Source organism: Sturnira hondurensis, unplaced genomic scaffold, assembly GCF_014824575.4.
Source record: "Sturnira hondurensis isolate 20B ecotype Veracruz unplaced genomic scaffold, ASM1482457v3 Scaffold0000256, whole genome shotgun sequence".
Lineage (NCBI taxonomy): Eukaryota > Metazoa > Chordata > Mammalia > Chiroptera > Phyllostomidae > Sturnira > Sturnira hondurensis.
Window position 1 is genome coordinate 3934308 of NW_028072887.1, and position 11442 is coordinate 3945749.

General features: G+C 36.2%; 1 pseudogene; it reads left to right on the top strand.

Moving 5' to 3' along the window:
• Positions 1 to 2978: 2978 nt before the first annotated feature.
• LOC118975766 (dnaJ homolog subfamily C member 28-like) lies at positions 2979 to 10577 on the top strand (annotated as a pseudogene).
• Positions 10578 to 11442: the final 865 nt, after the last annotated feature.

Sequence of the window (11442 nt, forward strand, 5' to 3'; positions counted from 1 at the left end):
GATTTATAGGATACATTGGCTTAAGTAAAATATATTTATAAAATTAATTTCAACCTGCTCCTTATTTTAATCTGGCTACTAGAAAATTTAAAATTATATTGTGGTTTATAATATTTCTGTTTGGCAGTGCTGGTCCAGACTGTAACAATCACATAGCTCACCTAAGCCTCTAGATGGAGAATCTTGCTTTATTTATTGCAGCAGTCAGCAAACATATTCTGCAAACGGCCAGCTAGTAAATATTTCAGACTTTGTGGTTCTTAAAGACTTCCTTTTTGAGTTTGCAACTGCACAAGTCTGCTGTTGTAGCATAAAACTGATTATGGCTAATACTTAAATGCATGAGCAAAAAAATAAAACTTTATTTATAACAACAGACAGGAGCCTAGGGGCCATAGTCTGCCTATTCCTGGTTTAAAGAATATAAACAAATGAATGGCAAAAAAGCCCACATACATTGGCTGTATCACATATGCTCTTGTCAATAGAAAATAAACCATTTTCAATATTTCAACAGAGGGAATTTAACATGGTATTGGATGAAAGAGCTGAGAAGCTAAACAGGGGGTGGTGCACCATTTCAGAAATTAGTAACTACTGGAAAATGCTGCCACCCCTAGATTTGGAGGACAATAGGTAGGAGGTGGGTGTTCTCAGAGTTCATCTATGGGGAGCCAATGCCGGCTGGGGACTGCCATTCAGGGGCTGGAATTGCAAAGGGAATGGCTCTCACTAATCTAGACATTGGACAAAATCCAGTAGTTGCCAAGGTTTCCCCTGCTTTCTGCCCATCCAGTCTGTGCTAGTGAGGCACAGTGGATGAGCCTCCATCAGGAAAGGAACCTGGGAAATATAGTTTCTACAATGCAGAGCAGACCCTGGAAGCGAGGAGAAAAGATCTGAGAGAAAATACCTTTTTAATCCACCTAAACCTAAAATTAAAGGGAGGTGAGGAGCTAGCCTGCCTTACCTCCCTTGGTGGCCAACAACTGTATTTTGTACAGCACATTTCCTTCCTTCATGTGGACTCTTTCTTAGCAGTTTTGTATTTAATCCCTTTGTGAAGATAATAAAATTAGAATGAGATATAAGGCCCAAGTACCAGACTGCTCAGATGGAGCTATCAGTTCTGTCAGTAAATCATTGGGAGCATGCCACGTATGATGGCAATGCTGGAATATGAGCTGGCTTTTTGTAGGTGGAGGAAATGTGACAGTTTTTCCCTCTGGGTATGGGCCACCCATATAATAGTAGATTGGGAAATAAAAAGACTGCATTTCACTCTAAAACCAACTAAGGAACAAAACATGTTTTCTTCCTTTTATTTATTCTTTCTTTTTTTATTATCTGAAATACGGTGAAATTTCAATTTTGCTTCAATCCTTTGCTGAATTCCAAGAGCTGTGTTTGAAAGTGTGAAGGTAAAGGCCATTGACTACATGTCCACTCATCTTTGCAATGGCATCTGCCCATTGAAAAATCTCTCTTTTTCCCCTCATTGTGTCTGCATAGGTGCTTTCCAGGTGTCTCTAACATTCATGTAGTCATATTTGTTTTAAGAGAGAAACTCCTTTTCCTTTAACTTATCTTTCTATGTGAGGTAACATTCCTGGACTTATGGTCATTGTCTCACTCTCTTCTTAGGAGACTGGGACAGACTTAACTGCCTGGAATGTTGGAGAAGAATCTAGGCATGTGTCTGCAGCCTTGCTGGGCTCATTTCTTAGCAAGCATGCATTGTCACATGCTCTTCGGGATGTTTTTAGGGACCTGACTACAGTGTAGGCATGCTTTTGTTCAGAGCTGCCTATGATAGGGAAAGAGGTAAGACTTAGTGTTTGAGGGGGCACTTAGTTGAGTGTCTAAATTTATGTTCCTTTTTTAAAATTAAATTTATTGGTGTAACATTGATTAATAAAAGTAAATAGGTTTCAAGTATATAATTCTATGATACATCATCTGTATATTTATATTTTTTAATCAGAATCACAATTTATGAAAGTGATATTTAGATCTCTGTACAGTTGATTCTATATTTGTTTGTTAGTCAATTTTAAATTTAGGAGGAAATGGGGTATGTGATACACTTATTGGGTCCCTCTAAAACATCCAAAATTAAGCACCCCTCTCTCTTAAAAGGAGCAACCTGAAAGCAAGAAACACATATTATCATATCTATACTGAAGGTTGATATTTAATTTATAACCCAGGTTATATATTAAATATTATATATATTCTTTCATCTTGCCTACCTAAGTCATTCTCCATGCTGCCAGAAGAGTGAACTGCTTAAAACTTCTCAACAGTTTCCTTTGAAACTTAAATCCATCCAGTCTTTCACCAAGCCAGTGAGACCCACAAATCAGCAATCTTTGCCTCTCTCCCTTTTCTCTCTATGTTTCTTCCACACTAGCCTTTTTCCTCTTTCTTAAAAACATAAATTTGGTTTATGACTTAACATAGAGTTATACATAATATGAGAGTTTTACATAATATAATTTTTATCTTAAATGCTTGTCCCACAGATTTTGCCAGACTATACCTTTCTCAACTCAAATGTAACCTCTTGAGAAAGACCTTCTGATTCCTATCTTGATTAGTCACCCCAACTAATTAGAATAAATGTATCCATCACCCTGCTTTATTTTCTTCCCAGACTTCACAATTTGCAGTTTTATGTGTGGATATGAATTATTTAGGGTGGGTAAGTGGTAGTGAAAATGGATCCCCAAATTGTATCATAGTTTTACCACTAGAGAAATACATTTATTGCTTATGGTGTAGTCCAGGGTAAATTCTGTTTGCAGACACTGTCCTCCATGTGTGGATTCAGAGTCCCAGATGTCTTTCACTGTGTGATTCTTCTGTTCTCTAGACAGTAAATATTTCACTAAGAAGCATGCTCACTTCTTAAAATCTCTGGACCAGAATTGGCACTTATTACTTCTGTTCAGATTGTTTTGTTGATAACCGGTCACATGGCCTCATCCACCTGCAAGGAGGTGGAGGTAATGGGCATAGAATTCCTAACTGTCAAGATTTAATTACCAATAATAATATACCATGGAAGGAGAGAAATAGATTTTGTGGAAAATTAGACATTCAGCCACATTTGTTTCTCTAGACACAAATTTCTGTGAGTAGCTAGCTTTTTTTTCCCACAAAAAGCATACACTCATGTCTTCCCAGGCTAGACAGCCCAAAGTCTCATTTCAGATCCTGAATTCCTCTCAAATTCGTCTCTGAGTAATTCTCAGCCCTTTTCATCAGGACCAGATGGTGGTTCCTTGTGTTCTGATGACTTAATTGAAAGATGAGCTACCATTCTCCTATCCCTAAATAAAATGGTACAGCAGGGGCAACATATGCATAACAGTTCCCATTCAAAAAAGGGAATTTGAATGGAAAGTTGACATTGAAATTGGGAAATACATAAAGTCAAGAGTCCAGACCAGTGACCAAGTGTTTGGGACAGGGTTTATGAAGACTCTCTGCTTTTCCGGTGAAGGAATTTTCTTAGAATCTAGAATGCATTTGAGGGGAGCTCCCTTCTCGATTTGCTTTCTAAGAAGCTCTTTCTCAGTTTATTCTACTGCCACGTCTGTAGTGAGGGTTGGAGCATGTCTTCCTTGAGGCTGGGCAGTTTGGGCAACTTGCTTCCTGCTCATGAGGCTTTGGGAGACCAAGTCTTGCTTTAAGGATTTGAGAGTGCAAGGCTTTTTAAAGGCCAGGCTCATGGTTTCTTTGGCAATAAATTTTCCTCAAAATTGATTAGTGTTTTCATCTATTTGCTTCCAGTCAGTGTTGTGTGTCCATTGTTTTTCCCTCTATAGTAGTGAGTCCTCAGTTACCATCGTTGATAGGTTCTAGGAAATGCAGCAAAATGACATATAAGGAAAACAATTTTGGCTTAATTGGTATAAAAAAAGTTAAGTTTCTTCACTATCTCAGCAACACTATAATAAAACAATATTGAAAGAAATGCCATCACGTGTAGTCCTGCTGTACATCCTTTTTGCTTCCTGAAACCCATTCTCTCACCCTCAGCCCTATGGTGGTCACCTGAAACAATATGTGTGAGTTGGAAAGTAATACCTATAATCTTATTTTTGTTTCCAGCTGAGTCTGTTTGTTTAAATTATAATTTTAATATGCACCTGTCTTCATTTTAATTCTCATCTCTTGGTATTTATGGTAATTTATCATTTGTCTCTCCATCTCAGCAAGTCCCTTAGTTTCTGTTTGCTAAGCAGTCAATTTTACCCTGAGCTTATTAGTTTCTTACAGTACATTGGAAAAAACAGTAACTATAGCCTGACACAAACTAATACTCAAAAGTTAAGCTCCCTGGATCTATAGCCTAAGCAGGTACTTGGTCAGCCCTCCCAGTTGTTGTGGGCAACAGTGTCTTCAAATATTGTAACTATATAATGTACTTTTTGATATTTCTAGCCTGCAATATTATTTCCATGCTACTCACTGCTTAGCCATTAAATTAATGCTGTATATTTAGATTATTTTCATAGCAGCACCCAAATTATGGTACTGTGGTTTATATTGTTTAGGATAGTGTTAGATAACAGACCTAACAATATAGTGGCTTGACCTGTAGATGATTACCTATTACTTACAGAGTAGTCCAGGGCACATCTTCTTGGGTAGCAGATGTCTTTCCTCCACATAGTGATTTGGGGACTCAGGCAACTTCCATAGGAAGACTCCTCTAGTCCTTAGGGGTTTATTATTATCTCCATTTAGGTTACAGAAGGACAAGGAGAAGTGGGAATTGTACTCCATAGCTGTTCCTTGAAGCTTTTGCTTAAAAAGAACACAGATCTCTTTAACATTTATAGACACATATATATGCAAGGGGGAGGGGGCTGATAAATTTAATCCTGGCTGAGCAACTGTTTCCCATGACAAATAGATTCTATGAAAGAGGAAATATGTATTTTGGTGGATTTCAGCCATCTTTACTGTATGCATGCATGTGTTTACATTTCTCTGTATGTTGTATCTTGATTAAAATGTAAGGTCTAGGAGCCAGGGACTTTCTGTTTGTTCGTTGGTAGAGATCCATGACACAGAGCAATGTCTTGATTAGAGTAGTCACTCAATGAATATTTGTAGAAGAAATGACAATATGATTAATAAATTGGACTCTGGGGTTCATAATTCTCACTCTGGCTTTTATTGTAAACCCAAGGTAATTGCTTTAGTTTCCTCATCCTAAAGTAAAATCACAGTATCTACATTAGAGAGTTCAAATGACATAATATATTTATAACATTTAACATTGTTCCAGCACGAAGTGAGCATAGTCATCATAGTCATTGTAACATTCAGTGAATGTTTGCTAATCTTATTGCTATTATTCCTGTTGTTATATATGTATATATCTATACAAATATGCCATATCATAAAATTTTGAGGATAGTTGAATAAAATTTTATTTCTGAAATTAAAAACACATTTAATTATTAAGATGATCATTTTGGACCTGTATAGGAGTTTGATGTTAAAACAATTCACTGTTTTGGATTTGTAAATTTAGAGGATTATATTCCAACTTAATCAAACCAAAAGCCTCAAATTAGGAGCACATGTAACCTTATAGTACTGAGACAGTCATGCTGATATAATTGTATAATAAATGGTGGGGATCCCCGTTATCCTTTACAATGGACGTGAAGGAAATAATATTTTATGGGAAATTCAAATTATTGACAAGTCATCAAATATCAGCTAACTTAATAAGACATATCATGTAAGAGGGAAATTTCACTGTTGTTTTAGAATGATATTGCATTATCTTTGACATACTTTATGCAGCACATTCAGGAAATGAGAAAACATCCAAACTTTCAGTTATTTGCTAAACTTTTATTTAATGCCTACCATGTTCCTATCATTGCAGTAGGCACTGACAGTACAGTGATGAGCTAGATGGAGAGGGGTGATAGTCTACTAGGTATATAAACCAATGAGTGAAATGATGGAATGCCAGGTTAACTGCCATGATCGGAAAGAGTACAGCATCTTACGGGCACTCTCAAGAAAGGCATCTACTACTAGAGTTATGGGGTCCCAGATGTTTCCCAGAGGAAATCATATGTAAGCTTAGATATGGAAAGTAAGTAGGAGATAGTCAGGTCAACAAAACTTTGGTTCTTTCTGATGGCCTACAATTGACATTTTGCTTCAGAAAAATATAGAAAATATACAGATGTATATATACATTTTTCATATTCCATCAACCAGAAAAAAATCAATGAATATTTTAGCTTATTTTATTCTTATATTTGTGTAAATTTTATGTAATTGAGGTAAGCTAATAAAATATTTTCCTGTTTCATCACTTAAATAATATTAGAATCATTTTTCAATTTCTTCATAAGCAAGAGTAATATTAGCAACATATTTCAGTTTCTTTATAAGCATTGTTTTAATGACTAAAGGATATTCTATCTAGTGGATGAATCCAACACCTCACTGTTACACACTTAGATCATTATTGTTTTTAGTGTTTTAAAATTCACTGGGACTTATTCTATTTTCAATACACTCAAAATTATGCAAACATATTAATACTTGTCAAAATACGGCAAAGTCTATGTCTCCTGAGGAGAGCTCAGAGAGAAAAGTTGAGGAATTAATTTTCCTTGGCTACTTATGACTGCAAAAGTAGAATCTTTCACTATTTATTATCTCTTTAGATTCCCCCTCTTAGAATTAGTGTTTTCTTGAAGGTTCCTGTGTTATGTGAACTAAGATGTTCTTCAAAATGCTGGTCAGTATTGAAATGATTTATTTTAGATTTCTTAGAGCCTTTAATATGCTAATGCACCTTGTTAATGTGCAAGGGAGGAGGTACATTGCTATTTTTTCAAGTAGAGCTAAGTTTATGTTTTTTTATTCCAAAAACATTTTATTGTGCTTTTTTTCTTTCTTTAAAAAATTGTAGAGTTATTTAATTATGTTCTCCTATTTATATACAGCTTCTCACAAGACAAGTGTTCTGTGGAGCACAGTGTTGTGGCTCTTCATCAATAGTTACATAAAGTATTAGATTAAGTTTATCCGGAATATATTCAGATACTAGTCAAAAGAGCACTGCCTACTCATGAACAGTCTGAGCTGTGAGTCACAAAGTTGTGGGTATAGATGGAGCTCTACATTTCAGGGGCTGTGGGGTCTTGAACTGCAGCTCTAACCTTGCTAGGTTCCATCTTTCTACAGGGGTATGATCATTGTGTGGTGAAGATTTAGCAATAACATATTTTAAGCACTTGGCACAAAGAGCTCAGTAGTCACTAGGTTGTAGTTGTTGTCATCACTATTATTATCTTTTAATATTTATGCCCCTACTACCTGCATCCCATGACAAACTAGAGTGAATTTAAAGTAGCAAAAAATATTGACATACCTTTACCAATTCTCTATTGAAGGTAGTCCCAGCAGTCTCTCATTTTGACTGGAATCCTTGCATCTTGTCACACTTTGTCTCAGAGGCAGTATGACAGGGATGCAACTAGTCTGTAATTTTCATGAGGGTAGGGATAGGCAACTTGTTTACCAGCATATACTAGTGATTAGCATAATGCCTAGTTCAGAGTAGAACCTCACTTCATGTATTCACAAACAAGAATAGTAAAATATGTTTATTTGTTAAACATATTTGCTTTAAAATTACCCATGCTACCACATCATATTCTTTTACCCATATATTATATCACTGATCAACCAATGCATACAATTTAATGAGCTTGGAAAGGTTTTCAGAAACCTTCTTCCACAGTGTTCCGAGAGCACTCTTGATAAGTTAAGGCATGAAATTTTAAAAGTACTGACATTGTGTGTTGATATTTGACTTTAGATCTTTTGTTGGCACTTTAATCTGACTTGTATTTGTTGGTCTCACTAAACAGATTACATTTCCTCAAGAATAGAAGCCCTGTTTTGGTCATCTGGGTTTATACTAGTGGCTGACACTGTACCAACCAAATAATAACTGTTCACAGATTCTTTTTTCAGTCTGTGAGGGAATGAGTGGTTCCCAGCTGTTGACTTACCTCATAATATTCCAGGTCTTCCCTGAGCAAGGAAAAGGCACTTCCAGCAGATGCTTGCAAACTCTTGACTGTCTTAGAAGGTATTAGCGCATTTAGTAAAATTAGCTTTTCACGTGACTTGTCACAGAATTTTCTTTGAGTTGAAAATGATAATAGACCTGAAGTGCTCTTTGGATCACACAGTATGTTTCTGAAAAATTGTTTGACAGGTAAATTTTTTCAAAATTGGATTCTATTTTAAATGTATACTGGCGCCATCTAACAGATCATTTACAAAACATAAAAATTCATGTAATTTGTCATTGTTATAATTCTGATTTTCATGTCTAGTACAATTAAGTATGTAGGGCACCCTCGGGAATAAAGCACACTAGATTGTTGGAATTTTCATAGGTTTGAATACTATTCTTTATGTATTTTATATTTTCTCAGGATTGCATTGGCTATTTGAGGGTTTTTTGTGGTTTTATGATTTTTTTGTTCTATTTCTATAAAAAATGCCATTAGGATTTTTATTCTTATTATTTTATTTTATTAGTTTTGCTGTGATTATAAATGAGATTGTTTTCTTCATTTCTCTGATATTTTATTAGTATACAAAAATTCAATAAATTTTTATATTGATTTTGTATCCTGTAACTTTGCTGTCTTCATTTATCGCTTATAATAGTATTTTTTGGTGGAGTCTTTAGGTTTTTCTCTATACAGAATCATGTCATCTGCAAATAGTAACTATTTTACTTCTTCCTTTCTAATTTAAATAGCTTTTATTTTTTTTCTTACCTAATTGCTCTGGCTAGGACTTCCAGTACTATGTTGAGTAACAGTGACAAGAGTAGGTATCTTTGCCTTGTTCCTGATCTTAAAGGAAAAAATTTTAGTTTTTCAACATTAAACGTAATGTTAGCTGAGGGTTTGTCTTATGTGGCTTTTATTTTGTTGAGATACTTTCCTTCTATACACATTTTATTGTGTTTTTTAAATATAAAAAAGGATGTTGCATCTTATAAAATGCTTTTTATGAATCTACTGAGATGATTATATGATTTCTACCTTTGTTTGTTAATTTGATGTATCACGGTTTATTGTTGATGGTGTACCATCCTTGCAATTCCAGAATGAACCCCACTCATGGTGTATGACCTTTTTAATATATTGTTGTATTTGATATCTAGTATTTTTCTAGGATTTTTGCACCTATGTTCATCATACATATTAGCCTGTGATATTCTTTTTTTTTCTTATGTCCCTAATGGGTTTTAGTTCATGGTAATGTTGACTTTGTAAAATGAGTTATGAAACATTTGCTCTCCACTTTATTTTTCTTTTGGAAGAAGAGGTTGAGGATAGTTATTATATCTTTTTGAATGTTTGGTAACACTTAGCAATGAAGTCACCTGGTCCTGCACTTTTATTTTGGGGGACATTTTTGATTACTGTTTTCATATTTTTACTAGTCCCAATTGAGCGGCCACCTGACACTCAAGGGAACAGGTTGCCCCTGGGTGGGACTCCACCTCCTGAAATGTCCTGCCTGTGTCCTTTTGGGTACAGTTCCTTCTGAGATCCTTGGGTTCCCCATTGAGGTAGGACACCTGTCCTGATTAGGTACAATTCTGCCATCTGTGGCCTCTCCAGTCCCCTCCTGGGAAAGAGCACACAGTCTAGTCTGACCGAGACACTCACAGAGGCCCTGTTGGAGACCCAGAGAATGAAGGGTGAATCTCACACACATGTGCAGAGGTACAAATAGGGGTGGCCTCGGCGGAGCCCCATCCTGGAGTCTGTGAAGATCATCAGTAGGAAGAACTTAGTACAACAGAGAATCCTTTGTACGGGATATCAAAAGCAGAAACTATACAGCTAGTATTTGGCTGATAGTTAAAGATGTAAGGAAAAGTAAAGAACAAAAGATAACTCAAGCAATAGAGTGTTTGGTGGAGGATCTCATTCAGGAATCAATGGCAAAAGGAGACTTTTATAATCTCAGTGGGAAAGGAAAGACTCTAAAGTTTTCTAGCTGCTCATACATCGATTCCATGACTCACAACCTGAACAGAATATTGATAGATAATGGATGCCAGTCAGAATGGATCCTAATGCAAAAAGAATTAAGGATACTATTGATCAGCTCAGAGAGGCGATTTTAGTATCTAGGAAAAAACTTGGGAATCCCATGACAGTAACTGAACAGAAACAGTGGAACCAAGTTTGTGAGCAGTTCGAAGAAAACATCAGAAAACTAAACAAGTGAATTAATGATTTTAATTTAATTGTTTTCCTGATAAGCAGGCAAAAAGTCCATTTTAATGCATAGAAAGAAATTGCCAGAGCCCAGGACATATATGAGGCCCTTATAAAAACAGAAGTCACAGATAAAAACCCAAATAGCAGTGATCAAGAAGAAAGGGAGAAAACATCTGGAGTCAAGACAGGTTTTTTCAACTGGGTGAATATGTGGAAATTTATTAAAATCTGACCATTTCAACAGTACTTCCCCGAGTCATTTTCCATTGTACTGACATCACACATAGAGGCTGAGATGTATGCTACCCAGGAGCTTGAGAACTGTGTGTCTCAATACTTTTCACAAACTGATCTCATCTCCAGGATATGTGAGGGAGAAGGCTGTCAGAAACTGCATCGTAGAGATGCTCAACCAGCTTCTTGCTCTGGGAATAGAGCAAGAAGAGAACTAAGAAAGCACTTTAATCCATTTCAGAGTTTAATTGTCAGTCATCAGGTGAAATGAGTTTGGACAAGGACTCATACTGGGAATCATGAAGGGTTTTCCAAATGTCTTAGTGCCGTCTTAGGCTCTAATTTTAAAAAGTTGCCATTTGCCATCTTCAAACACAGGCACTTCAACAACAACAACAAGCTGAACAAATGTTATCAAAAGTCATAAAATTAAACAAGTCCCAGGAATGTAGGAAGGAAACCTCCAAATGTTGTGTGTTCTTTGCCAGTTTGCTGCACTCACACACCCAAGGCTATTAAAGTTCTCAGTGGTTCCTCTGGTTGGGGCACTGTATGGGTGGAAATGCTGTGATCAGGAAATTGGCCATGGAGTTACTGCACTGTTCTTTTTAAAATGAAGGTCCTTTCTGTGGATACTCAGTTTAAAAAAACAAAAAACAAGCACCTGAGTTGTACTGTGCACTTTTCCCTACCTAACTTCACTATCCATTTGGCTGTAGAAATTGATCAGCCAAGCTGGTTGATTTAGCTGTTCTAGAAATAGAGTGCCATAGACCACTTTTTAAAAAGAGGTCTGAGTGCATTTTGAGACTTTTCAGGAGTGGGGGTTGGGAGGGGGATAACACTTCGGCTCAAAGGAAACAATATTTCGCTTTTGGCTTCACCTCTA